Source organism: Lissotriton helveticus, chromosome 12 (genome assembly GCF_964261635.1).
Source record: "Lissotriton helveticus chromosome 12, aLisHel1.1, whole genome shotgun sequence".
NCBI classification, from domain to species: domain Eukaryota; kingdom Metazoa; phylum Chordata; class Amphibia; order Caudata; family Salamandridae; genus Lissotriton; species Lissotriton helveticus.
In genome coordinates this window covers 139,939,507-139,965,244 of record NC_136073.1, presented here as the reverse complement: position 1 = coordinate 139,965,244, position 25,738 = coordinate 139,939,507, and the positions used below count along the sequence as shown (strand labels likewise).

Below are 25,738 nucleotides of genomic sequence, written 5' to 3'. Positions count from 1 at the left end.
CAGAAAAGACAGGGTGTTTTAATACATGCAATGCTTACTTTTAATGTACTCTTGGATGTTGTAGCCCGTGTAATTGTACAGAAATCGTTTTTGAGGAATGCAAAAACATTTCCTTGTGTAATAATACCTTTTCCGTGTGATTGACTTGGCCGGTTAGCTCAGTTGGTTAGAGCGTGGTGCTAATAACGCCAAGGTTGCGGGTTCGATCCCCGTACCGGCCAGTATTTTTCACAATTAAAATAGAAAAGTCATGCATTACAGTACAAGACGTTTAAAAACAACGTATAGGTTGTTTGTTTATTCTGGTCATTAACTGGGCTCTGATGGCTGATGTTTGTTCAAGGGTGAGTGTTGCTAGTACCATGTAAAGGGCACTGTGGTCTAACAGTCCCCAGCCTCCCTCTCCTATGGCTGGACGACCAGCCCGCTCCTTGGGTCTCTCAAAGTGCACTTTTTGAAGCCCTGTTTAAAGCTGGGACGCATCAACTAAAGGTGACACTTTCTCTCCAAAAGTGACGATTTCTCGGCTTCTCGTTAGGGTGTCCAGAGGTGACGAGAGGTGAAGGAAAGAGCACATGGGTTATGTAGGCATCATTAAATTGTCTGATATGTATTAGTGATCTTTAACATCGTTACACTCTTGTTTAGTTTAACGTATGTATAGCACACTCGTCCACCCGTGTAAATATTGCAAAATGAATACAGATATGTACACCTAATGATATACGTTTGTCGTGACCCTCTTTGTAATTTTTCCATACCATGTTCAGGTTTTTCTTTCTCCATTTTCTTGTCGTTAGTCGCTGGATAAAAATTTACAGACAGAAAAGTATGGAGTGCCTCACAGTGATACCAACACAGAAGGTACAATTGTTCCAAGTGAGTGGAAATAGGCGCTGTGGCTTAGTTGGTTAAAGCGCCTGTCTAGTAAACAGGAGATCCTGAGTTCGAATCTCAGCAGTGCCTTGTTTTTACACAACCTCATACAAGACTTTTTGTTTGATTAAAGACTCATTGTCTGCAAACACAATTTCTCCTATTATAATTATCCTCATGTGCACAATGCTCCTCCTTAAAACTTAAAGATGTTTCGGGTTTTTACCTGCCATTGTAATGTACCACCAGCCACCAGTATCTTTAATTTTCAAAGCCAATCAGTTTGGTTTTGTGACGTGAAAAGATGTTTTTAAGCTTCGCTCGCTTCAAAGTACAACCTAGGCAGCAGTAATGCAAGCTTCAAACAACAGGTGCAGCACAGGCAGCACCTGAGTACCATTGCATTACTGACACTGTTACTGAAGAGGCAGAAGAGGTTCAAGCTTCAGTGCCTCAAGAACAGGCAACGCAAGGGCAGCAGAGTCTGATGGATTGTGAGAGCTTGGAAAATGACACTGTGTGCTGCGTGGAGCTAAAAATGCTGTATCCATAGTACTGTGCCAAGTTTTGGAGGCCACATCAGTGATATTGTGTTCTCTTAGGGAGACTTCACGTGAGGTTCTGGAGGCCTATTCTGAAATATTGCGTCTGTCCCGGGAGACTCCTACGGAGTATTGTCATGTGCATCACACCACATACGAAACGTCATGCCCAGTTCTTCATGGCTTACCAAGAGGTTTGATACTACTCTTCCAATGTTTGAATAACATAACGCTTGAGGTGTAAAAAGGAGGGAGCGGTCCTAGCAGAGTAGGACTGGAGGGCAGTCTGTGTTGGTTTGTGAACATCCCAGTCAAAGAGGTGAAATGTGCAGCATCTGCCTCAAAACACATACACTACATATAAGACTCTCATGACTGTCAGTGTCACCTGATTTGAACTATAAAAGTCACATACATCATGGGCCTGAGTAGCCCAAGTAGCTCGCCGTGATCATATAGTGGTTAGTACTCTGCGTTGTGGCCGCAGCAACCTCGGTTCGAATCCGAGTCACGGCATCGCGGGTGGCAATGTCATGGCAGTTGGGTGATATTTTTTATTTGCAATATACAGAGTATTATTATTTTTTAAATAACACCTGTCCCAAACACTTTGTTTTCTTTGATTTGTGAAATTGCCAGCTTTAATCATGAGAAGTCATTTCATTATGATGCCACAGCTGTGGGGCAGAAGGGACAGGGTGTTTTAATACATGCAATGCTTACTTTTAATGTACTCTTGGATGTTGTAGCCCGTGTAATTGTGCAGAAATCGTTTTTGAGGAATGCAAAAACATTTCCTTGTGTAATAATACCTTTTCCGTGTGATTGACTTGGCCGGTTAGCTCAGTTGGTTAGAGCGTGATGCTAATAACACCAAGGTTGTGGGTTCGATCCCCGTACCGGCCAGTATTTTTCACAATTAAAATAGAAAAGTCATGCATTACAGTACAAGACGTTTAAAAACAACGTATAGGTTGTTTGTTTATTCTGGTCATTAACTGGGCTCTGATGGCTGATGTTTGTTCAAGGGTGAGTGTTGCTAGTACCATGTAAAGGGCACTGTGGTCTAACAGTCCCCAGCCTCCCTCTCCTATGGCTGGACGACCAGCCCGCTCCTTGGGTCTCTCAAAGTGCACTTTTTGAAGCCCTGTTTAAAGCTGGGACGCATCAACTAAAGGTGACACTTTCTCTCCAAAAGTGACGATTTCTCGGCTTCTCGTTGGGGTGTCCAGAGGTGACGAGAGGTGAAGGAAAGAGCACATGGGTTATGTAGGCATCATTAAATTGTCTGCTATGTATTAGTGATCTTTAACATCGTTACACTCTTGTTTAGTTTAACGTATGTATAGCACACTCGTCCACCCGTGTAAATATTGCAAAATGAATACAGATATGTACACCTAATGATATACGTTTGTCGTGACCCTCTTTGTAATTTTTCCATACCATGTTCAGGTTTTTCTTTCTCCATTTTCTTGTCGGTAGTCGCTGGATAAAAATTTACAGACAGAAAAGTATGGAGTGCCTCACAGTGATACCAACACAGAAGGTACAATTGTTCCAAGTGCGTGGAAATAGGCGCTGTGGCTTAGTTGGTTAAAGCGCCTGTCTAGTAAACAGGAGATCCTGAGTTCGAATCTCAGCAGTGCCTTGTTTTTACACAACCTCATACAAGACTTTATGTTTGATTAAAGACTCATTGTCTGCAAACACAATTTCTCCTATTATAATTCTCCTCATGTACACAATGCTCCTCCTTAAAACCTAAAGATGTTTCGGGTTTTTACCTGCCATTGTAATGTACCACCAGCCACCAGTATCTTTAATTTTCAAAGCCAATCAGTTTGGTTTTGTGACGTGAAAAGATGTTTTTAAGCTTCGCTCGCTTCAAAGTACAACCTAGGCAGCAGTAATGCAAGCTTCAAACAACAGGTGCAGCACAGGCAGCACCTGAGTACCATTGCATTACTGACACTGTTACTGAAGAGGCAGAAGAGGTTCAAGCTTCAGTGCCTCAAGAACAGGCAACGCAAGGGCAGCAGAGTCTGATGGATTGTGAGAGCTTGGAAAATGACACTGTGTGCTGCGTGGAGCTAAAAATGCTGTATCCATAGTACTGTGCCAAGTTTTGGAGGCCACATCAGTGATATTGTGTTCTCTTAGGGAGACTTCACGTGAGGTTCTGGAGGCCTATTCTGAAATATTGTGTCTGTCCCGGGAGACTCCTACGGAGTATTGTCATGTGCATCACACCACATACGAAACGTCATGTCCAGTTCTTCATGGCTTACCAAGAGGTTTGATACTACTCTTCCAATGTTTGAATAACATAACGCTTGAGGTGTAAAAAGGAGGGAGCGGTCCTAGCAGAGTAGGACTGGAGGGCAGTCTGTGTTGGTTTGTGAACATCCCAGTCAAAGAGGTGGAATGTGCAGCATCTGCCTCAAAACACATACACTACATATAAGACTCTCATGACTGACATTGTCACCTGATTTGAACTATAAAAGTCACATACATCATGGGCCTGAGTCGCCCAAGTAGCTCGCCGTGATCGTATAGTGGTTAGTACTCTGCGTTGTGGCCGCAGCAACCTCGGTTCGAATCCGAGTCACGGCATCGCGGTTGGCAATGTCGTGGCAGTTGGGTGATATGTTTTTATTTGCAATATACAGAGTATTATTATTTTTTAAATAACACCTGTCCCAAACACTTTGTTTTCTTTGATTTGTGAAATTGCCAGCTTTAATCATGAGAAGTAATTTCATTATGATGCCACAGCTGTGGGGCAGAAGGGACAGGGCGTTTTAATACATGCAATGCTTACTTTTAATGTACTCTTGGATGTTGTAGCCCGTGTAATTGTGCAGAAATCGTTTTTGAGGAATGCAAAAACATTTCCTTGTGTAATAATACCTTTTCCGTGTGATTGACTTGGCCGGTTAGCTCAGTTGGTTAGAGCGTGGTGCTAATAACGCCAAGGTCGCCCCCGTACCGGCCAGTATTTTTCACAATTAAAATAGAAAAGTCATGCATTACAGTACAAGACGTTTAAAAACAACGTATAGGTTGTTTGTTTATTCTGGTCATTAACTGGGCTCTGATGGCTGATGTTTGTTCAAGGGTGAGTGTTGCTAGTACCATGTAAAGGGCACTGTGGTCTAACAGCCCCCAGCCTCCCTCTCCTATGTCTGGACGACCAGCCCGCTCCTTGGGTCTTTCAAAGTGCACTTTTTGAAGCCCTGTTTGAAGCTGGGACGCATCAACTAAAGGTGACACTTTCTCTCCAAAAGTGACGATTTCTCGGCTTCTCGTTGGGGTGTCCAGAGGTGACGAGAGGTGAAGGAAAGAGCACATGGGTTATGTAGGCATCATTAAATTGTCTGCTATGTATTAGTGATCTTTAACATCGTTACACTCTTGTTTAGTTTAACGTATGTATAGCACACTCGTCCACCCGTGTAAATATTGCAAAATGAATACAGATATGTACACCTAATGATATACGTTTGTCGTGACCCTCTTTGTAATTTTTCCATACCATGTTCAGATTTTTCTTTCTCCATTTTCTTGTCGGTAGTAGCTGGATAAAAATTTAGAGACAGAAAAGTATGGAGTGCCTCACAGTGATACCAACACAGAAGGTACAATGGTTCCAAGTGAGTGGAAATAGGCGCTGTGGCTTAGTTGGTTAAAGCGCCAGTCTAGTAAACAGGAGATCCTGAGTTTGAATCTCAGCAGTGCCTTGTTTTTACACAACCTCATACAAGACTTTTTGTTTGATTAAAGACTCATTGTCTGCAAACACAATTTCTCCTATTATAATTATCCTCATGTACACAGTGCTCCTCCTTAAAACCTAAAGATGTTTCGGGTTTTTACCTGCCATTGTAATGTACCACCAGCCACCAGTATCTTTAATTTTCAAAGCCAATCAGTTTGGTTTTGTGACGTGAAAAGATGTTTTTAAGCTTCGCTCGCTTCAAAGTACAACCTAGGCAGCAGTAATGCAAGCTTCAAACAACAGGTGCAGCACAGGCAGCACCTGAGTACCATTGCATTACTGACACTGTTACTCAAGAGGCAGAAGAGGTTCAAGCTTCAGTGCCTCAAGAACAGGCAACGCAAGGGCAGCAGAGTCTGATGGATTGTGAGAGCTTGGAAAATGACACTGTGTGCTGCGTGGAGCTAAAAATGCTGTATCCATAGTACTGTGCCAAGTTTTGGAGGCCACATCAGTGATATTGTGTTCTCTTAGGGAGACTTCACGTGAGGTTCTGGAGGCCTATTCTGAAATATTGTGTCTGTCCCGGGAGACTCCTACGGAGTATTGTCATGTGCATCACACCACATACGAAACGTCATGTCCAGTTCTTCATGGCTTACCAAGAGGTTTGATACTACTCTTCCAATGTTTGAATAACATAACGCTTGAGGTGTAAAAAGGAGGGAGCGGTCCTAGCAGAGTAGGACTGGAGGGCTGTCTGTGTTGGTTTGTGAACATCCCAGTCAAAGAGGTGAAATGTGCAGCATCTGCCTCAAAACACATACACTACATATAAGACTCTCATGACTGACAGTGTCACCTGATTTGCACTATAAAAGTCACATACATCATGGGCCTGAGTAGCCCAAGTAGCTCGCCGTGATCGTATAGTGGTTAGTACTCTGCCTGCGTTGTGGCCGCAGCAACCTCGGTTCGAATCCGAGTCACGGCATCGCGGGTGGCAATGTCATGGCAGTTGTGTGATATTTTTTATTTGCAATATACAGAGTATTATTTTTTTTTAAATAACACCTGTCCCAAACACTTTGTTTTCTTTGATTTGTGAAATTGCCAGCTTTAATCATGAGAAGTCATTTCATTATGATGCCACAGCTGTGGGGCAGAAGGGACAGGGTGTTTTAATACATGCAATGCTTACTTTTAATGTACTCTTGGATGTTGTAGCCCGTGTAATTGTGCAGAAATCGTTTTTGAGGAATGCAAAAACATTTCCTTGTGTAATAATACCTTTTCCATTTGATTGACTTGGCCGGTTAGCTCAGTTGGTTAGAGCGTGGTGCTAATAACGCCAAGGTTGTGGGTTCGATCCCCGTACCAGCCAGTATTTTTCACAATTAAAATAGAAAAGTCATGCATTACAGTACAAGACGTTTAAAAACAACGTATAGGTTGTTTGTTTATTCTGGTCATTAACTGGGCTCTGATGGCTGATGTTTGTTCAAGGGTGAGTGTTGCTAGTACCATGTAAAGGGCACTGTGGTCTAACAGTCCCCAGCCTCCCTCTCCTATGGCTGGACGACCAGCCCGCTCCTTGGGTCTCTCAAAGTGCACTTTTTGAAGCCCTGTTTAAAGCTGGGACGCATCAACTAAAGGTGACACTTTCTCTCCAAAAGTGACGATTTCTCGGCTTCTCGTTGGGGTGTCCAGAGGTGACGAGAGGTGAAGGAAAGAGCACATGGGTTATGTAGGCATCATTAAATTGTCTGCTATGTATTAGTGATCTTTAACATCGTTACACTCTTGTTTAGTTTAACGTATGTATAGCACACTCGTCCACCCGTGTAAATATTGCAAAATGAATACAGATATGTACACCTAATGATATACGTTTGTCGTGACCCTCTTTGTAATTTTTCCATACCATGTTCAGATTTTTCTTTCTCCATTTTCTTGTCGGTAGTAGCTGGATAAAAATTTAGAGACAGAAAAGTATGGAGTGCCTCACAGTGATACCAACACAGAAGGTACAATGGTTCCAAGTGAGTGGAAAGAGGCGCTGTGGCTTAGTTGGTTAAAGCGCCTGTCTAGTAAACAGGAGATCCTGAGTTTGAATCTCAGCAGTGCCTTGTTTTTACACAACCTCATACAAGACTTTTTGTTTGATTAAAGACTCATTGTCTGCAAACACAATTTCTCCTATTATAATTATCCTCATGTACACAATGCTCCTCCTTAAAACCTAAAGATGTTTCGGGTTTTTACCTGCCATTGTAATGTACCACCAGCCACCAGTATCTTTAATTTTCAAAGCCAATCAGTTTGGTTTTGTGACGTGAAAAGATGTTTTTAAGCTTCGCTCGCTTCAAAGTACAACCTAGGCAGCAGTAATGCAAGCTTCAAACAACAGGTGCAGCACAGGCAGCACCTGAGTACCATTGCATTACTGACACTGTTACTGAAGAGGCAGAAGAGGTTCAAGCTTCAGTGCCTCAAGAACAGGCAACGCAAGGGCAGCAGAGTCTGATGGATTGTGAGAGCTTGGAAAATGACACTGTGTGCTGCGTGGAGCTAAAAATGCTGTATCCATAGTACTGTGCCAAGTTTTGGAGGCCACATCAGTGATATTGTGTTCTCTTAGGGAGACTTCACGTGAGGTTCTGGAGGCCTATTCTGAAATATTGTGTCTGTCCCGGGAGACTCCTACGGAGTATTGTCATGTGCATCACACCACATACGAAACGTCATGTCCAGTTCTTCATGGCTTACCAAGAGGTTTGATACTACTCTTCCAATGTTTGAATAACATAACGCTTGAGGTGTAAAAAGGAGGGAGCGGTCCTAGCAGAGTAGGACTGGAGGGCTGTCTGTGTTGGTTTGTGAACATCCCAGTCAAAGAGGTGAAATGTGCAGCATCTGCCTCAAAACACATACACTACATATAAGACTCTCATGACTGACAGTGTCACCTGATTTGCACTATAAAAGTCACATACATCATGGGCATGAGTAGCCCAAGTAGCTCGCCGTGATCGTATAGTGGTTAGTACTCTGCCTGCGTTGTGGCCGCAGCAACCTCGGTTCGAATCCGAGTCACGGCATCGCGGGTGGCAATGTCATGGCAGTTGTGTGATATTTTTTATTTGCAATATACAGAGTATTATTTTTTTTTAAATAACACCTGTCCCAAACACTTTGTTTTCTTTGATTTGTGAAATTGCCAGCTTTAATCATGAGAAGTCATTTCATTATGATGCCACAGCTGTGGGGCAGAAGGGACAGGGTGTTTTAATACATGCAATGCTTACTTTTAATGTACTCTTGGATGTTGTAGCCCGTGTAATTGTGCAGAAATCGTTTTTGAGGAATGCAAAAACATTTCCTTGTGTAATAATACCTTTTCCATTTGATTGACTTGGCCGGTTAGCTCAGTTGGTTAGAGCGTGGTGCTAATAACGCCAAGGTTGTGGGTTCGATCCCCGTACCGGCCAGTATTTTTCACAATTAAAATAGAAAAGTCATGCATTACAGTACAAGACGTTTAAAAACAACGTATAGGTTGTTTGTTTATTCTGGTCATTAACTGGGCTCTGATGGCTGATGTTTGTTCAAGGGTGAGTGTTGCTAGTACCATGTAAAGGGCACTGTGGTCTAACAGTCCCCAGCCTCCCTCTCCTATGGCTGGACGACCAGCCCGCTCCTTGGGTCTCTCAAAGTGCACTTTTTGAAGCCCTGTTTAAAGCTGGGACGCATCAACTAAAGGTGACACTTTCTCTCCAAAAGTGACGATTTCTCGGCTTCTCGTTGGGGTGTCCAGAGGTGACGAGAGGTGAAGGAAAGAGCACATGGGTTATGTAGGCATCATTAAATTGTCTGCTATGTATTAGTGATCTTTAACATCGTTACACTCTTGTTTAGTTTAACGTATGTATAGCACACTCGTCCACCCGTGTAAATATTGCAAAATGAATACAGATATGTACACCTAATGATATACGTTTGTCGTGACCCTCTTTGTAATTTTTCCATACCATGTTCAGATTTTTCTTTCTCCATTTTCTTGTCGGTAGTAGCTGGATAAAAATTTAGAGACAGAAAAGTATGGAGTGCCTCACAGTGATACCAACACAGAAGGTACAATGGTTCCAAGTGAGTGGAAAGAGGCGCTGTGGCTTAGTTGGTTAAAGCGCCTGTCTAGTAAACAGGAGATCCTGAGTTTGAATCTCAGCAGTGCCTTGTTTTTACACAACCTCATACAAGACTTTTTGTTTGATTAAAGACTCATTGTCTGCAAACACAATTTCTCCTATTATAATTATCCTCATGTACACAATGCTCCTCCTTAAAACCTAAAGATGTTTCGGGTTTTTACCTGCCATTGTAATGTACCACCAGCCACCAGTATCTTTAATTTTCAAAGCCAATCAGTTTGGTTTTGTGACGTGAAAAGATGTTTTTAAGCTTCGCTCGCTTCAAAGTACAACCTAGGCAGCAGTAATGCAAGCTTCAAACAACAGGTGCAGCACAGGCAGCACCTGAGTACCATTGCATTACTGACACTGTTACTGAAGAGGCAGAAGAGGTTCAAGCTTCAGTGCCTCAAGAACAGGCAACGCAAGGGCAGCAGAGTCTGATGGATTGTGAGAGCTTGGAAAATGACACTGTGTGCTGCGTGGAGCTAAAAATGCTGTATCCATAGTACTGTGCCAAGTTTTGGAGGCCACATCAGTGATATTGTGTTCTCTTAGGGAGACTTCACGTGAGGTTCTGGAGGCCTATTCTGAAATATTGTGTCTGTCCCGGGAGACTCCTACGGAGTATTGTCATGTGCATCACACCACATACGAAACGTCATGTCCAGTTCTTCATGGCTTACCAAGAGGTTTGATACTACTCTTCCAATGTTTGAATAACATAACGCTTGAGGTGTAAAAAGGAGGGAGCGGTCCTAGCAGAGTAGGACTGGAGGGCTGTCTGTGTTGGTTTGTGAACATCCCAGTCAAAGAGGTGAAATGTGCAGCATCTGCCTCAAAACACATACACTACATATAAGACTCTCATGACTGACAGTGTCACCTGATTTGCACTATAAAAGTCACATACATCATGGGCCTGAGTAGCCCAAGTAGCTCGCCGTGATCATATAGTGGTTAGTACTCTGCGTTGTGGCCGCAGCAACCTCGGTTCGAATCCGAGTCACGGCATCGCGGGTGGCAATGTCATGGCAGTTGTGTGATATTTTTTATTTGCAATATACAGAGTATTATTATTTTTTAAATAACACCTGTCCCAAACACTTTGTTTCCTTTGATTTGTGAAATTGCCAGCTTTAATCATGAGAAGTCATTTCATTATGATGCCACAGCTGTGGGGCAGAAAAGACAGGGTGTTTTAATACATGCAATGCTTACTTTTAATGTACTCTTGGATGTTGTAGCCCGTGTAATTGTGCAGAAATCGTTTTTGAGGAATGCAAAAACATTTCCTTGTGTAATAATACCTTTTCCGTGTGATTGACTTGGCCGGTTAGCTCAGTTGGTTAGAGCGTGGTGCTAATAACGCCAAGGTTGCGGGTTCGATCCCCGTACCGGCCAGTATTTTTCACAATTAAAATAGAAAAGTCATGCATTACAGTACAAGACGTTTAAAAACAACGTATAGGTTGTTTGTTTATTCTGATCATTAACTGGGCTCTGATGGCTGATGTTTGTTCAAGGGTGAGTGTTGCTAGTACCATGTAAAGGGCACTGTGGTCTAACAGTCCCCAGCCTCCCTCTCCTATGGCTGGACGACCAGCCCGCTCCTTGGGTCTCTCAAAGTGCACTTTTTGAAGCCCTGTTTAAAGCTGGGACGCATCAACTAAAGGTGACACTTTCTCTCCAAAAGTGACGATTTCTCGGCTTCTCGTTGGGGTGTCCAGAGGTGACGAGAGGTGAAGGAAAGAGCACATGGGTTATGTAGGCATCATTAAATTGTCTGATATGTATTAGTGATCTTTAACATCGTTACACTCTTGTTTAGTTTAACGTATGTATAGCACACTCGTCCACCCGTGTAAATATTGCAAAATGAATACAGATATGTACACCTAATGATATACGTTTGTCGTGACCCTCTTTGTAATTTTTCCATACCATGTTCAGGTTTTTCTTTCTCCATTTTCTTGTCGTTAGTCGCTGGATAAAAATTTACAGACAGAAAAGTATGGAGTGCCTCACAGTGATACCAACACAGAAGGTACAATTGTTCCAAGTGAGTGGAAATAGGCGCTGTGGCTTAGTTGGTTAAAGCGCCTGTCTAGTAAACAGGAGATCCTGAGTTCGAATCTCAGCAGTGCCTTGTTTTTACACAACCTCATACAAGACTTTTTGTTTGATTAAAGACTCATTGTCTGCAAACACAATTTCTCCTATTATAATTATCCTCATGTACACAATGCTCCTCCTTAAAACTTAAAGATGTTTCGGGTTTTTACCTGCCATTGTAATGTACCACCAGCCACCAGTATCTTTAATTTTCAAAGCCAATCAGTTTGGTTTTGTGACGTGAAAAGATGTTTTTAAGCTTCGCTCGCTTCAAAGTACAACCTAGGCAGCAGTAATGCAAGCTTCAAACAACAGGTGCAGCACAGGCAGCACCTGAGTACCATTGCATTACTGACACTGTTACTGAAGAGGCAGAAGAGGTTCAAGCTTCAGTGCCTCAAGAACAGGCAACGCAAGGGCAGCAGAGTCTGATGGATTGTGAGAGCTTGGAAAATGACACTGTGTGCTGCGTGGAGCTAAAAATGCTGTATCCATAGTACTGTGCCAAGTTTTGGAGGCCACATCAGTGATATTGTGTTCTCTTAGGGATACTTCACGTGAGGTTCTGGAGGCCTATTCTGAAATATTGTGTCTGTCCCGGGAGACTCCTACGGAGTATTGTCATGTGCATCACACCACATACGAAACGTCATGCCCAGTTCTTCATGGCTTACCAAGAGGTTTGATACTACTCTTCCAATGTTTGAATAACATAACGCTTGAGATGTAAAAAGGAGGGAGCGGTCCTAGCAGAGTAGGACTGGAGGGCAGTCTGTGTTGGTTTGTGAACATCCCAGTCAAAGAGGTGAAATGTGCAGCATCTGCCTCAAAACACATACACTACATATAAGACTCTCATGACTGTCAGTGTCACCTGATTTGAACTATAAAAGTCACATACATCATGGGCCTGAGTAGCCCAAGTAGCTCGCCGTGATCGTATAGTGGTTAGTACTCTGCGTTGTGGCCGCAGCAACCTCGGTTCGAATCCGAGTCACGGCATCGCGGGTGGCAATGTCATGGCAGTTGGGTGATATTTTTTATTTGCAATATACAGAGTATTATTATTTTTTAAATAACACCTGTCCCAAACACTTTGTTTTCTTTGATTTGTGAAATTGCCAGCTTTAATCATGAGAAGTCATTTCATTATGATGCCACAGCTGTGGGGCAGAAGGGACAGGGTGTTTTAATACATGCAATGCTTACTTTTAATGTACTCTTGGATGTTGTAGCCCGTGTAATTGTGCAGAAATCGTTTTTGAGGAATGCAAAAACATTTCCTTGTGTAATAATACCTTTTCCGTGTGATTGACTTGGCCGGTTAGCTCAGTTGGTTAGAGCGTGGTGCTAATAACGCCAAGGTCGCCCCCGTACCGGCCAGTATTTTTCACAATTAAAATAGAAAAGTCATGCATTACAGTACAAGACGTTTAAAAACAACGTATAGGTTGTTTGTTTATTCTGGTCATTAACTGGGCTCTGATGGCTGATGTTTGTTCAAGGGTGAGTGTTGCTAGTACCATGTAAAGGGCACTGTGGTCTAACAGCCCCCAGCCTCCCTCTCCTATGGCTGGACGACCAGCCCGCTCCTTGGGTCTCTCAAAGTGCACTTTTTGAAGCCCTGTTTGAAGCTGGGACGCATCAACTAAAGGTGACACTTTCTCTCCAAAAGTGACGATTTCTCGGCTTCTCGTTGGGGTGTCCAGAGTGACGAGAGGTGAAGGAAAGAGCACATGGGTTATGTAGGCATCATTAAATTGTCTGCTATGTATTAGTGATCTTTAACATCGTTACACTCTTGTTTAGTTTAACGTATGTATAGCATACTCGTCCACCCGTGTAAATATTGCAAAATGAATACAGATATGTACACCTAATGATATACGTTTGTCGTGACCCTCTTTGTAATTTTTCCATACCATGTTCAGGTTTTTCTTTCTCCATTTTCTTGTCGGTAGTAGCTGGATAAAAATTTAGAGACAGAAAAGTATGGAGTGCCTCACAGTGATACCAACACAGAAGGTACAATGGTTCCAAGTGAGTGGAAATAGGTGCTGTGGCTTAGTTGGTTAAAGCGCCTGTCTAGTAAACAGGAGATCCTGAGTTTGAATCTCAGCAGTGCCTTGTTTTTACACAACCTCATACAAGACTTTTTGTTTGATTAAAGACTCATTGTCTGCAAACACAATTTCTCCTATTATAATTATCCTCATGTACACAATGCTCCTCCTTAAAACCTAAAGATGTTTCGGGTTTTTACCTGCCATTGTAATGTACCACCAGCCACCAGTATCTTTAATTTTCAAAGCCAATCAGTTTGGTTTTGTGACGTGAAAAGATGTTTTTAAGCTTCGCTCGCTTCAAAGTACAACCTAGGCAGCAGTAATGCAAGCTTCAAACAACAGGTGCAGCACAGGCAGCACCTGAGTACCATTGCATTACTGACACTGTTACTGAAGAGGCAGAAGAGGTTCAAGCTACAGTGCCTCAAGAACAGGCAACGCAAGGGCAGCAGAGTCTGATGGATTGTGAGAGCTTGGAAAATGACACTGTGTGCTGCATGGAGCTAAAAATGCTGTATCCATAGTACTGTGCCAAGTTTTGGAGGCCACATCAGTGATATTGTGTTCTCTTAGGGAGAATTCACGTGAGGTTCTGGAGGCCTATTCTGAAATATTGTGTCTGTCCCGGGAGACTCCTACGGAGTATTGTCATGTGCATCACACCACATACGAAACGTCATGTCCAGTTCTTCATGGCTTACCAAGAGGTTTGATACTACTCTTCCAATGTTTGAATAACATAACGCTTGAGGTGTAAAAAGGAGGGAGCGGTCCTAGCAGAGTAGGACTGGAGGGCTGTCTGTGTTGGTTTGTGAACATCCCAGTCAAAGAGATGAAATGTGCAGCATCTGCCTCAAAACACATACACTACATATAAGACTCTCATGACTGACAGTGTCACCTGATTTGCACTATAAAAGTCACATACATCATGGGCCTGAGTAGCCCAAGTAGCTCGCCGTGATCGTATAGTGGTTAGTACTCTGCGTTGTGGCCGCAGCAACCTTGGTTCGAATCCGAGTCACGGCATCGCGGGTGGCAATGTCATGGCAGTTGGGTGATATTTTTTATTTGCAATATACAGAGTATTATTATTTTTTAAATAACACCTGTCCCAAACACTTTGTTTTCTTTGATTTGTGAAATTGCCAGCTTTAATCATGTGAAGTCATTTCATTATGATGCCACAGCTGTGGGGCAGAAGGGACAGGGTGTTTTAATACATGCAATGCTTACTTTTAATGTACTCTTGGATGTTGTAGCCCGTGTAATTGTGCAGAAATCGTTTTTGAGGAATGCAAAAACATTTCCTTGTGTAATAATACCTTTTCCGTGTGATTGACTTGGCCGGTTAGCTCAGTTGGTTAGAGCGTGGTGCTAATAACGCCAAGGTTGCGGGTTCGATCCCCGTACCGGCCAGTATTTTTCACAATTAAAATAGAAAAGTCATGCATTACAGTACAAGACGTTTAAAAACAACGTATAGGTTGTTTGTTTATTCTGGTCATTAACTGGGCTCTGATGGCTGATGTTTGTTCAAGGGTGAGTGTTGCTAGTACCATGTAAAGGGCACTGTGGTCTAACAGCCCCCATCCTCCCTCTCCTATGGCTGGACGACCAGCCCGCTCCTTGGGTCTCTCAACGTGCACTTTTTGAAGCCCTGTTTAAAGCTGGGACGCATCAACTAAAGGTGACACTTTCTCTCCAAAAGTGACGATTTCTCGGCTTCTCGTTGGGGTGTCCAGAGGTGACGAGAGGGGAAGGAAAGAGCACATGGGTTATGTAGGCATCATTAAATTGTCTGCTATGTATTAGTGATCTTTAACATCGTTACACTCTTGTTTAGTTTAACGTATGTATAGCACACTCGTCCACCCGTGTAAATATTGCAAAATGAATACAGATATGTACACCTAATGATATACGTTTGTCGTGACCCTCTTTGTAATTTTTCCATACCATGTTCAGGTTTTTCTTTCTCCATTTTCTTGTCGGTAGTCGCTGGATAAAAATTTACAGACAGAAAAGTATGGAGTGCCTCACAGTGATACCAACACAGAAGGTACAATTGTTCCAAGTGAGTGGAAATAGGCGCTGTGGCTTAGTTGGTTAAAGTGCCTGTCTAGTAAACAGGAGATCCTGAGTTCGAATCTCAGCAGTGCCTTGTTTTTAAACAACCTCATACAAGACTTTTTGTTTGATTAAAGACTCATTGTCTGCAAACACAATTTCTCCTATTATAATTATCCTCATGTACACAATGCTCCTCCTTAAAACCTTAAGATGTTTCGCGTTTTTACCTGCCATTGTAATGTACCACCAGCCACCAGTATCTTTAATTTTCAAAGCCAATCAGTTTGGTTTTGTGACGTGAAAAGATGTTTTTAAGCTTCGCTCGCTTCAAAGTACAACCTAGGCAGCAGTAATGCAAGCTTCAAACAACAGGTGCAGCACAGGCAGCACCTGAGTACCATTGCATTACAGACACTGTTACTGAAGAGGCAGAAGAGGTTCAAGCTTCAGTGCCTCAAGAACAGGCAACGCAAGGGCAGCAGAGTCTGATAGATTGTGAGAGCTTGGAAAATGACACTGTGTGCTGCGTGGAGCTAAAAATGCTGTATCCATAGTACTGTGCCAAGTTTTGGAGGCCACATCAGTGATATTGTGTTCTCTTAGGGAGACTTCACGTGAGGTTCTGGAGGCCTATTCTGAAATATTGTGTCTGTCCCGGGAGACTCCTACGGAGTATTGTCATGTGCATCACACCACATACGAAACGTCATGTCCAGTTCTTCATGGCTTACCAAGAGGTTTGATACTACTCTTTCGATGTTTGAATAACATAACGCTTGAGGTGTAAAAAGGAGGGAGCGGTCCTAGCAGAGTAGGACTGGAGGGCAGTCTGTGTTGGTTTGTGAACATCCCAGTCAAAGAGGTGAAATGTGCAGCATCTGCCTCAAAACACATACACTACATATAAGACTCTCATGACTGTCAGTGTCACCTGATTTGAACTATAAAAGTCACATGCATCATGGTGAGTAGCCCAAGTAGCTCGCTGTGATCGTATAGTGGTTAGTATTCTGCGTTGTGGCCGCAGCAACCTTGGTTCGAATCCGAGTCACGGCATTGCGGGTGGCAATGTCATGGCAGTTGGGTGATATTTTTTATTTGCAATATACAGAGTATTATTATTTTTTAAATAACACCTGTCCCAAACACTTTGTTTTCTTTGATTTGTGAAATTGCCAGCTTTAATCATGAGAAGTCATTTCATTATGATGCCACAGCTGTGGGGCAGAAGGGACAGGGTGTTTTAATACATGCAATGCTTACTTTTAATGTACTCTTGGATGTTGTAGCCCGTGTAATTGTGCAGAAATCGTTTTTGAGGAATGCAAAAACATTTCCTTGTGTAATAATACCTTTTCCGTGTGATTGACTTGGCCGGTTAGCTCAGTTGGTTAGAGCGTGGTGCTAATAACGCCAAGGTCGCCCCCGTACCGGCCAGTATTTTTCACAATTAAAATAGAAAAGTCATGCATTACAGTACAAGATGTTTAAAAACAACGTATAGGTTGTTTGTTTATTCTGGTCATTAACTGGGCTCTGATGGCTGATGTTTGTTCAAGGGTGAGTGTTGCTAGTGCCATGTAAAGGGCACTGTGGTCTAACAGCCCCCAGCCTCCCTCTCCTATGGCTGGACGACCAGCCCGCTCCTTGGGTCTCTCAAAGTGCACTTTTTAAAGCCCTGTTTGAAGCTGGGACGCATCAACTAAAGGTGACACTTTCTCTCCAAAAGTGACGATTTCTCGGCTTCTCGTTGGGGTGTCCAGAGGTGACGAGAGGTGAAGGAAAGAGCACATGGGTTATGTAGGCATCATTAAATTGTCTGCTATGTATTAGTGATCTTTAACATCGTTACACTCTTGTTTAGTTTAACGTATGTATAGCACACTCGTCCACCCGTGTAAATATTGCAAAATGAATACAGATATGTACACCTAATGATAAACGTTTGTCGTGACCCTCTTTGTAATTTTTCCATACCATGTTCAGGTTTTTCTTTCTCCATTTTCTTGTCGGTAGTAGCTGGATAAAAATTTAGAGACAGAAAAGTATGAAGTGCCTCACAGTGATACCAACACAGAAGGTACAATGGTTCCAAGTGAGTGGAAATAGGCGCTGTGGCTTAGTTGGTTAAAGCGCCTGTCTAGTAAACAGGAGATCCTGAGTTCGAATCTCAGCAGTGCCTTGTTTTTACACAACCTCATACAAGACTTTTTGTTTGATTAAAGACTCATTGTCTGCAAACACAATTTCTCCTATTATAATTATCCTCATGTACACAATGCTCCTCCTTAAAACCTAAAGATGTTTCGGGTTTTTACCTGCCATTGTAATGTACCACCAGCCACCAGTATCTTTAATTTTCAAAGCCAATCAGTTTGGTTTTGTGACGTGAAAAGATGTTTTTAAGCTTCGCTCGCTTCAAAGTACAACCTAGGCAGCAGTAATGCAAGCTTCAAACAACAGGTGCAGCACAGGCAGCACCTGAGTACCATTCCATTACTGACACTGTTACTGAAGAGGCAGAAGAGGTTCAAGCTTCAGTGCCTCAAGAACAGGCAACGCAAGGGCAGCAGAGTCTGATGGATTGTGAGAGCTTGGAAAATGACACTGTGTGCTGCGTGGAGCTAAAAATGCTGTATCCATAGTACTGTGCCAAGTTTTGGAGGCCACATCAGTGATATTGTGTTCTCTTAGGGAGACTTCACGTGAGGTTCTGGAGGCCTATTCTGAAATATTGTGTCTGTCCCGGGAGACTCCTACGGAGTATTGTCATGTGCATTACACCACATACGAAACGTCATGTCCAGTTCTTCATGGCTTACCAAGAGGTTTGATACTACTCTTCCAATGTTTGAATAACATAACGCTTGAGGTGTAAAAAGGAGGGAGCGGTCCTAGCAGAGTAGGACTGGAGGGCAGTCTGTGTTGGTTTGTGAACATCCCAGTCAAAGAGGTGAAATGTGCAGCATCTGCCTCAAAACACATACACTACATATAAGACTCTCATGACTGACAGTGTCACCTGATTTGCACTATAAAAGTCACATACATCATGGGCCTGAGTAGCCCAAGTAGCTCGCCATGATCGTATAGTGGTTAGTACTCTGCGTTGTGGCCGCAGCAACCTCGGTTCGAATCCGAGTCACGGCATCGCGGGTGGATATGTCATGGCAGTTGGGTGATATTTTTTATTTGCAATATACAGAGTATTATTATTTTTTAAATAACACCTGTCCCAAACACTTTGTTTTCTTTGAATTGTGAAATTGCCAGCTTTAATCATGAGAAGTCATTTCATTATGATGCCACAGCTGTGGGGCAGAAGGGACAGGGTGTTTTAATACATGCAATGCTTACTTTTAATGTACTCTTGGATGTTGTAGCCCGTGTAATTGTGCAGAAATCGTTTTTGAGGAATGCAAAAACATTTCCTTGTGTAATAATACCTTTTCCGTGTGATTGACTTGGCCGGTTAGCTCAGTTGGTTAGAGCGTGGTGCTAATAACACCAAGGTCGCGGGTTCGATTCCCCGAACCGGCCTGTATTTTTCACAATTAAAATAGAAAAGTCATGCATTACAGTACAAGACGTTTAAAAACAACGTATAGGTTGTTTGTTTATTCTGGTCATTAACTGGGCTCTGATGGCTGATGTTTGTTCAAGGGTGAGTGTTGCTAGTACCATGTAAAGGGCACTGTGGTCTAACAGCCCCCAGCCTCCCTCTCCTATGGCTGGACGACCAGCCCGCTCCTTGGGTCTCTCAAAGTGCACTTTTTGAAGCCCTGTTTAAAGCTGGGACGCATCAACTAAAGGTGACACTTTCTCTCCAAAAGTGACGATTTCTCGGCTTCTCGTTGGGGTGTCCAGAGGTGACGAGAGGTGAAGGAAAGAGCACATGGGTTATGTAGGCATCATTAAATTGTCTGCTATGTATTAGTGATCTTTAACATCGTTACACTCTTGTTTAGTTTAACGTATGTATAGCACACTCGTCCACCCGTGTAAATATTGCAAAATGAATACAGATATGTACACCTAATGATATACGTTTGTCGTGACCCTCTTTGTAATTTTTCCATACCATGTTCAGGTTTTTCTTTCTCCATTTTCTTGTCGGTAGTAGCTGGATAAAAATTTAGAGACAGAAAAGTATGGAGTGCCTCACAGTGATACCAACACAGAAGGTACAATTGTTCCAAGTGAGTGGAAATAGGCGCTGTGGCTTAGTTGGTTAAAGCGCCTGTCTAGTAAACAGGAGATCCTGAGTTCGAATCTCAGCAGTGCCTTGTTTTTACACAACCTCATACAAGACTTTTTGTTTGATTAAAGACTCATTGTCTGCAAACACAATTTCTCCTATTATAATTATCCTCATGTACACAATGCTCCTCCTTAAAACCTAAAGATGTTTCGGGTTTTTACCTGCCATTGTAATGTACCACCAGCCACCAGTATCTGTAATTTTCAAAGCCAATCAGTTTGGTTTTGTGACGTGAAAAGATGTTTTTAAGCTTCGCTCGCTTCAAAGTACAACCTAGGCAGCAGTAATGCAAGCTTCAAACAACAGGTGCAGCACAGGCAGCACCTGAGTACCATTCCATTACTGACACTGTTACTGAAGAGGCAGGAGAGGTTCAAGCTTCAGTGCCTCAAGAACAGGCAACGCAAGGGCAGCAGAGTCTGATGGATTGTGAGAGCTTGGAAAATGACACTGTGTGCTGCGTGGAGCTAAAAATGCTGTATCCATAGTACTGTGCCAAGTTTTGGAGGCCACATCAGTGATATTGTGTTCTCTTAGGGAGACTTCACGTGAGGTTCTGGAGGCCTATTCTGAAATATTGTGTCTGTCCCGGGAGACTCCTACGGAGTATTGTCATGTGCATTACACCACATACGAAACGTCATGTCCAGTTCTTTATGGCTTACCAAGAGGTTTGATACTACTCTTCCAATGTTTGAATAATATAACGCTTGAGGTGTAAAAAGGAGGGAGCGGTCCTAGCAGAGTAGGACTGGAGGGCAGTCTGTGTTGGTTTGTGAACATCCCAGTCAAAGAGGTGAAATGTGCAGCATCTGCCTCAAAACACATACACTACATATAAGACTCTCATGACTGACAGTGTCACCTGATTTGCACTATAAAAGTCACATACATCATGGGCCTGAGTAGCCCAAGTAGCTCGCCATGATCGTATAGTGGTTAGTACTCTGCGTTGTGGCTGCAGCAACCTCGGTTCGAATCCGAGTCACGGAATCGCGGGTGGCTATGTCATGGCAGTTGGGTGATATTTTTTATTTGCAATATACAGAGTATTATTATTTTTTAAATAACACCTGTCCCAAACACTTTGTTTTCTTTGAATTGTGAAATTGCCAGCTTTAATCATGAGAAGTCATTTCATTATGATGCCACAGCTGTGGGGCAGAAGGGACAGGGTGTTTTAATACATGCAATGCTTACTTTTAATGTACTCTTGGATGTTGTAGCCCGTGTAATTGTGCAGAAATCGTTTTTGAGGAATGCAAAAACATTTCCTTGTGTAATAATACCTTTTCCGTGTGATTGACTTGGCGGGTTAGCTCAGTTGGTTAGAGCGTGGTGCTAATAACGCCAAGGTCGCGGGTTCGATTCCCCGTACCGGCCAGTATTTTTCACAATTAAAATAGAAAAGTCATGCATTACAGTACAAGACGTTTAAAAACAACGTATAGGTTGTTTGTTTATTCTGGTCATTAACTGGGCTCTGATGGGTGATGTTTGTTCAAGGGTGAGTGTTGCTAGTACCATGTAAAGGGCACTGTGGTCTAACAGCCCCCAGCCTCCCTCTCCTATGGCTGGACGACCAGCCCGCTCCTTGGGTCTCTCAAAGTGCACTTTTTGAAGCCCTGTTTAAAGCTGGGACGCATCAACTAAAGGTGACACTTTCTCTCCAAAAGTGACGATTTCTCGGCTTCTCGTTGGGGTGTCCAGAGGTGACGAGAGGTGAAGGAAAGAGCACATGGGTTATGTAGGCATCATTAAATTGTCTGCTATGTATTAGTGATCTTTAACATCGTTACACTCTTGTTTAGTTTAACGTATGTATAGCACACTCGTCCACCCGTGTAAATATTGCAAAATGAATACAGATATGTACACCTAATGATATACGTTTGTCGTGACCCTCTTTGTAATTTTTCCATACCATGTTCAGGTTTTTCTTTCTCCATTTTCTTGTCGGTAGTAGCTGGATAAAAATTTAGAGACAGAAAAGTATGGAGTGCCTCACAGTGATACCAACACAGAAGGTACAATTGTTCCAAGTGAGTGGAAATAGGCGCTGTGGCTTAGTTGGTTAAAGCGCCTGTCTAGTAAACAGGAGATCCTGAGTTCGAATCTCAGCAGTGCCTTGTTTTTACACAACCTCATACAAGACTTTTTGTTTGATTAAAGACTCATTGTCTGCAAATACAATTTCTCCTATTATAATTATCCTCATATACACAATGCTCCTCCTTAAAACCTAAAGATGTTTCGGGTTTTTACCTGCCATTGTAATGTACCACCAGCCACCAGTATCTTTAATTTTCAAAGCCAATCAGTTTGGTTTTGTGACGTGAAAAGATGTTTTTAAGCTTCGCTCGCTTCAAAGTACAACCTAGGCAGCAGTAATGCAAGCTTCAAACAACAGGTGCAGCACAGGCAGCACCTGAGTACCATTGCATTACTGACACTGTTACTGAAGAGGCAGAAGAGGTTCAAGCTTCAGTGCCTCAAGAACAGGCAACGCAAGGGCAGCAGAGTCTGATGGATTGTGAGAGCTTGGAAAATGACACTGTGTGCTGCGTGGAGCTAAAAATGCTGTATCCATAGTACTGTGCCAAGTTTTGGAGGCCACATCAGTGATATTGTGTTCTCTTAGGGAGACTTCACGTGAGGTTCTGGAGGCCTATTCTGAAATATTGTGTCTGTCCCGGGAGACTCCTACGGAGTATTGTCATGTGCATCACACCACATACGAAACGTCATGTCCAGTTCTTCATGGCTTACCAAGAGGTTTGATACTACTCTTCCAATGTTTGAATAACATAACGCTTGAGGTGTAAAAAGGAGGGAGCGGTCCTAGCAGAGTAGGACTGGAGGGCAGTCTGTGTTGGTTTGTGAACATCCCAGTCAAAGAGGTGAAATGTGCAGCATCTGCCTCAAAACACATACACTACATATAAGACTCTCATAACTGACAGTGTCACCTGATTTGCACTATAAAAGTCACATACATCATGGGCCTGAGTAGCCCAAGTAGCTCGCCGTGATCGTATAGTGGTTAGTACTCTGCGTTGTGGCCACAGCAACCTCGGTTCGAATCCGAGTCACGGCATCGCGGGTGGCAATGTCATGGCAGTTGGTTGATATTTTTTATTTGCAATATACAGAGTATAATTATTTTTTAAATAACACCTGTCCCAAACACTTTGTTTTCTTTGATTTGTGAAATTGCCAGCTTTAATCATGAGAAGTCATTTCATTATGATGCCACAGCTGTGGGGCAGAAGGGACAGGGTGTTTTAATACATGCAATGCTTACTTTTAATGTACTCTTGGATGTTGTAGCCCGTGTAATTGTGCAGAAATCGTTTTTGAGGAATGCAAAAACATTTCCTTGAGTAATAATACCTTTTCCGTGTGATTGACTTGGCCGGTTAGCTCAGTTGGTTAGAGCGTGGTGCTAATAACGCCAAGGTCGCCCCCGTACCGGCCAGTATTTTTCACAATTAAAATAGAAAAGTCATGCATTACAGTACAAGACGTTTAAAAACAACGTATAGGTTGTTTGTTTATTCTGGTCATTAACTGGGCTCTGATGGCTGATGTTTGTTCAAGGGTGAGTGTTGCTAGTACCATGTAAAGGGCACTGTGGTCTAACAGCCCCCAGCCTCTCTCTCCTATGGCTGGACGACCAGCCCGCTCCTTGGGTCTCTCAAAGTGCACTTTTTGAAGCCCTGTTTGAAGCTGGGACGCATCAACTAAAGGTGACACTTTCTCTCCAAAAGTGACGATTTCTCGGCTTCTCGTTGGGGTGTCCAGAGTGACGAGAGGTGAAGGAAAGAGCACATGGGTTATGTAGGCATCATTAAATTGTCTGCTATGTATTAGTGATCTTTAACATCGTTACACTCTTGTTTAGTTTAACGTATGTATAGCATACTCGTCCACCCGTGTAAATATTGCAAAATGAATACAGATATGTACACCTAATGATATACGTTTGTCGTGACCCTCTTTGTAATTTTTCCATACCATGTTCAGGTTTTTCTTTCTCCATTTTCTTGTCGGTAGTAGCTGGATAAAAATTTAGAGACAGAAAAGTATGGAGTGCCTCACAGTGATACCAACACAGAAGGTACAATTGTTCCAAGTGAGTGGAAATAGGCGCTGTGGCTTAGTTGGTTAAAGCGCCTGTCTAGTAAACAGGAGATCCTGAGTTCGAATCTCAGCAGTGCCTTGTTTTTACACAACCTCATACAAGACTTTTTGTTTGATTAAAGACTCATTGTCTGCAAATACAATTTCTCCTATTATAATTATCCTCATATACACAATGCTCCTCCTTAAAACCTAAAGATGTTTCGGGTTTTTACCTGCCATTGTAATGTACCACCAGCCACCAGTATCTTTAATTTTCAAAGCCAATCAGTTTGGTTTTGTGACGTGAAAAGATGTTTTTAAGCTTCGCTCGCTTCAAAGTACAACCTAGGCAGCAGTAATGCAAGCTTCAAACAACAGGTGCAGCACAGGCAGCACCTGAGTACCATTGCATTACTGACACTGTTACTGAAGAGGCAGAAGAGGTTCAAGCTTCAGTGCCTCAAGAACAGGCAACGCAAGGGCAGCAGAGTCTGATGGATTGTGAGAGCTTGGAAAATGACACTGTGTGCTGCGTGGAGCTAAAAATGCTGTATCCATAGTACTGTGCCAAGTTTTGGAGGCCACATCAGTGATATTGTGTTCTCTTAGGGAGACTTCACGTGAGGTTCTGGAGGCCTATTCTGAAATATTGTGTCTGTCCCGGGAGACTCCTACGGAGTATTGTCATGTGCATCACACCACATACGAAACGTCATGTCCAGTTCTTCATGGCTTACCAAGAGGTTTGATACTACTCTTCCAATGTTTGAATAACATAACGCTTGAGGTGTAAAAAGGAGGGAGCGGTCCTAGCAGAGTAGGACTGGAGGGCAGTCTGTGTTGGTTTGTGAACATCCCAGTCAAAGAGGTGAAATGTGCAGCATCTGCCTCAAAACACATACACTACATATAAGACTCTCATAACTGACAGTGTCACCTGATTTGCACTATAAAAGTCACATACATCATGGGCCTGAGTAGCCCAAGTAGCTCGCCGTGATTGTATAGTGGTTAGTACTCTGCGTTGTGGCCACAGCAACCTCGGTTCGAATCCGAGTCACGGCATCGCGGGTGGCAATGTCATGGCAGTTGGTTGATTTTTTTATTTGCAATATACAGAGTATAATTATTTTTTAAATAACACCTGTCCCAAACACTTTGTTTTCTTTGATTTGTGAAATTGCCAGCTTTAATCATGAGAAGTCATTTCATTATGATGCCACAGCTGTGGGGCAGAAGGGACAGGGTGTTTTAATACATGCAATGCTTACTTTTAATGTACTCTTGGATGTTGTAGCCCGTGTAATTGTGCAGAAATCGTTTTTGAGGAATGCAAAAACATTTCCTTGAGTAATAATACCTTTTCCGTGTGATTGACTTGGCCGGTTAGCTCAGTTGGTTAGAGCGTGGTGCTAATAACGCCAAGGTCGCCCCCGTACCGGCCAGTATTTTTCACAATTAAAATAGAAAAGTCATGCATTACAGTACAAGACGTTTAAAAACAACGTATAGGTTGTTTGTTTATTCTGGTCATTAACTGGGCTCTGATGGCTGATGTTTGTTCAAGGGTGAGTGTTGCTAGTACCATGTAAAGGGCACTGTGGTCTAACAGCCCCCAGCCTCCCTCTCCTATGGCTGGACGACCAGCCCGCTCCTTGGGTCTCTCAAAGTGCACTTTTTGAAGCCCTGTTTGAAGCTGGGACGCATCAACTAAAGGTGACACTTTCTCTCCAAAAGTGACGATTTCTCGGCTTCTCGTTGGGGTG

The 25,738-nt window shown here is 42.9% G+C and overlaps 20 non-coding genes across 20 annotated transcripts; all 20 read left to right on the top strand.

The window, feature by feature from the left end:
* The first annotated feature begins 147 nt into the window (after positions 1-147).
* On the top strand, positions 148-221 carry TRNAI-AAU (transfer RNA isoleucine (anticodon AAU)). The gene has a single exon. It is a non-coding gene; the product is annotated as a tRNA-Ile (tRNA).
* Positions 222-892: 671 nt separating this feature from the next.
* On the top strand, positions 893-966 carry TRNAT-AGU (transfer RNA threonine (anticodon AGU)). The gene has a single exon. It is a non-coding gene; the product is annotated as a tRNA-Thr (tRNA).
* A 2,029-nt stretch (positions 967-2,995) lies between these two features.
* Positions 2,996-3,069, top strand: TRNAT-AGU (transfer RNA threonine (anticodon AGU)). The gene has a single exon. It is a non-coding gene; the product is annotated as a tRNA-Thr (tRNA).
* An 896-nt stretch (positions 3,070-3,965) lies between these two features.
* Positions 3,966-4,037, top strand: TRNAH-GUG (transfer RNA histidin (anticodon GUG)). The gene has a single exon. It is a non-coding gene; the product is annotated as a tRNA-His (tRNA).
* A 1,053-nt stretch (positions 4,038-5,090) lies between these two features.
* On the top strand, positions 5,091-5,164 carry TRNAT-AGU (transfer RNA threonine (anticodon AGU)). The gene has a single exon. It is a non-coding gene; the product is annotated as a tRNA-Thr (tRNA).
* A 2,033-nt stretch (positions 5,165-7,197) lies between these two features.
* On the top strand, positions 7,198-7,271 carry TRNAT-AGU (transfer RNA threonine (anticodon AGU)). Its single transcript has one exon. It is a non-coding gene; the product is annotated as a tRNA-Thr (tRNA).
* A 1,288-nt stretch (positions 7,272-8,559) lies between these two features.
* Positions 8,560-8,633, top strand: TRNAI-AAU (transfer RNA isoleucine (anticodon AAU)). Its single transcript has one exon. It is a non-coding gene; the product is annotated as a tRNA-Ile (tRNA).
* Positions 8,634-9,304: 671 nt separating this feature from the next.
* TRNAT-AGU (transfer RNA threonine (anticodon AGU)) lies at positions 9,305-9,378 on the top strand. Its single transcript has one exon. It is a non-coding gene; the product is annotated as a tRNA-Thr (tRNA).
* A 1,284-nt stretch (positions 9,379-10,662) lies between these two features.
* TRNAI-AAU (transfer RNA isoleucine (anticodon AAU)) lies at positions 10,663-10,736 on the top strand. The gene has a single exon. It is a non-coding gene; the product is annotated as a tRNA-Ile (tRNA).
* A 671-nt stretch (positions 10,737-11,407) lies between these two features.
* On the top strand, positions 11,408-11,481 carry TRNAT-AGU (transfer RNA threonine (anticodon AGU)). The gene has a single exon. It is a non-coding gene; the product is annotated as a tRNA-Thr (tRNA).
* Positions 11,482-12,377: 896 nt separating this feature from the next.
* TRNAH-GUG (transfer RNA histidin (anticodon GUG)) lies at positions 12,378-12,449 on the top strand. The gene has a single exon. It is a non-coding gene; the product is annotated as a tRNA-His (tRNA).
* Positions 12,450-13,500: 1,051 nt separating this feature from the next.
* Positions 13,501-13,574, top strand: TRNAT-AGU (transfer RNA threonine (anticodon AGU)). The gene has a single exon. It is a non-coding gene; the product is annotated as a tRNA-Thr (tRNA).
* Positions 13,575-14,470: 896 nt separating this feature from the next.
* On the top strand, positions 14,471-14,542 carry TRNAH-GUG (transfer RNA histidin (anticodon GUG)). The gene has a single exon. It is a non-coding gene; the product is annotated as a tRNA-His (tRNA).
* A 316-nt stretch (positions 14,543-14,858) lies between these two features.
* On the top strand, positions 14,859-14,932 carry TRNAI-AAU (transfer RNA isoleucine (anticodon AAU)). The gene has a single exon. It is a non-coding gene; the product is annotated as a tRNA-Ile (tRNA).
* Positions 14,933-15,603: 671 nt separating this feature from the next.
* TRNAT-AGU (transfer RNA threonine (anticodon AGU)) lies at positions 15,604-15,677 on the top strand. Its single transcript has one exon. It is a non-coding gene; the product is annotated as a tRNA-Thr (tRNA).
* A 2,017-nt stretch (positions 15,678-17,694) lies between these two features.
* TRNAT-AGU (transfer RNA threonine (anticodon AGU)) lies at positions 17,695-17,768 on the top strand. The gene has a single exon. It is a non-coding gene; the product is annotated as a tRNA-Thr (tRNA).
* Positions 17,769-18,664: 896 nt separating this feature from the next.
* TRNAH-GUG (transfer RNA histidin (anticodon GUG)) lies at positions 18,665-18,736 on the top strand. Its single transcript has one exon. It is a non-coding gene; the product is annotated as a tRNA-His (tRNA).
* A 1,062-nt stretch (positions 18,737-19,798) lies between these two features.
* Positions 19,799-19,872, top strand: TRNAT-AGU (transfer RNA threonine (anticodon AGU)). Its single transcript has one exon. It is a non-coding gene; the product is annotated as a tRNA-Thr (tRNA).
* Positions 19,873-21,902: 2,030 nt separating this feature from the next.
* TRNAT-AGU (transfer RNA threonine (anticodon AGU)) lies at positions 21,903-21,976 on the top strand. The gene has a single exon. It is a non-coding gene; the product is annotated as a tRNA-Thr (tRNA).
* Positions 21,977-23,995: 2,019 nt separating this feature from the next.
* TRNAT-AGU (transfer RNA threonine (anticodon AGU)) lies at positions 23,996-24,069 on the top strand. Its single transcript has one exon. It is a non-coding gene; the product is annotated as a tRNA-Thr (tRNA).
* The last annotated feature ends 1,669 nt before the right edge of the window (positions 24,070-25,738 follow it).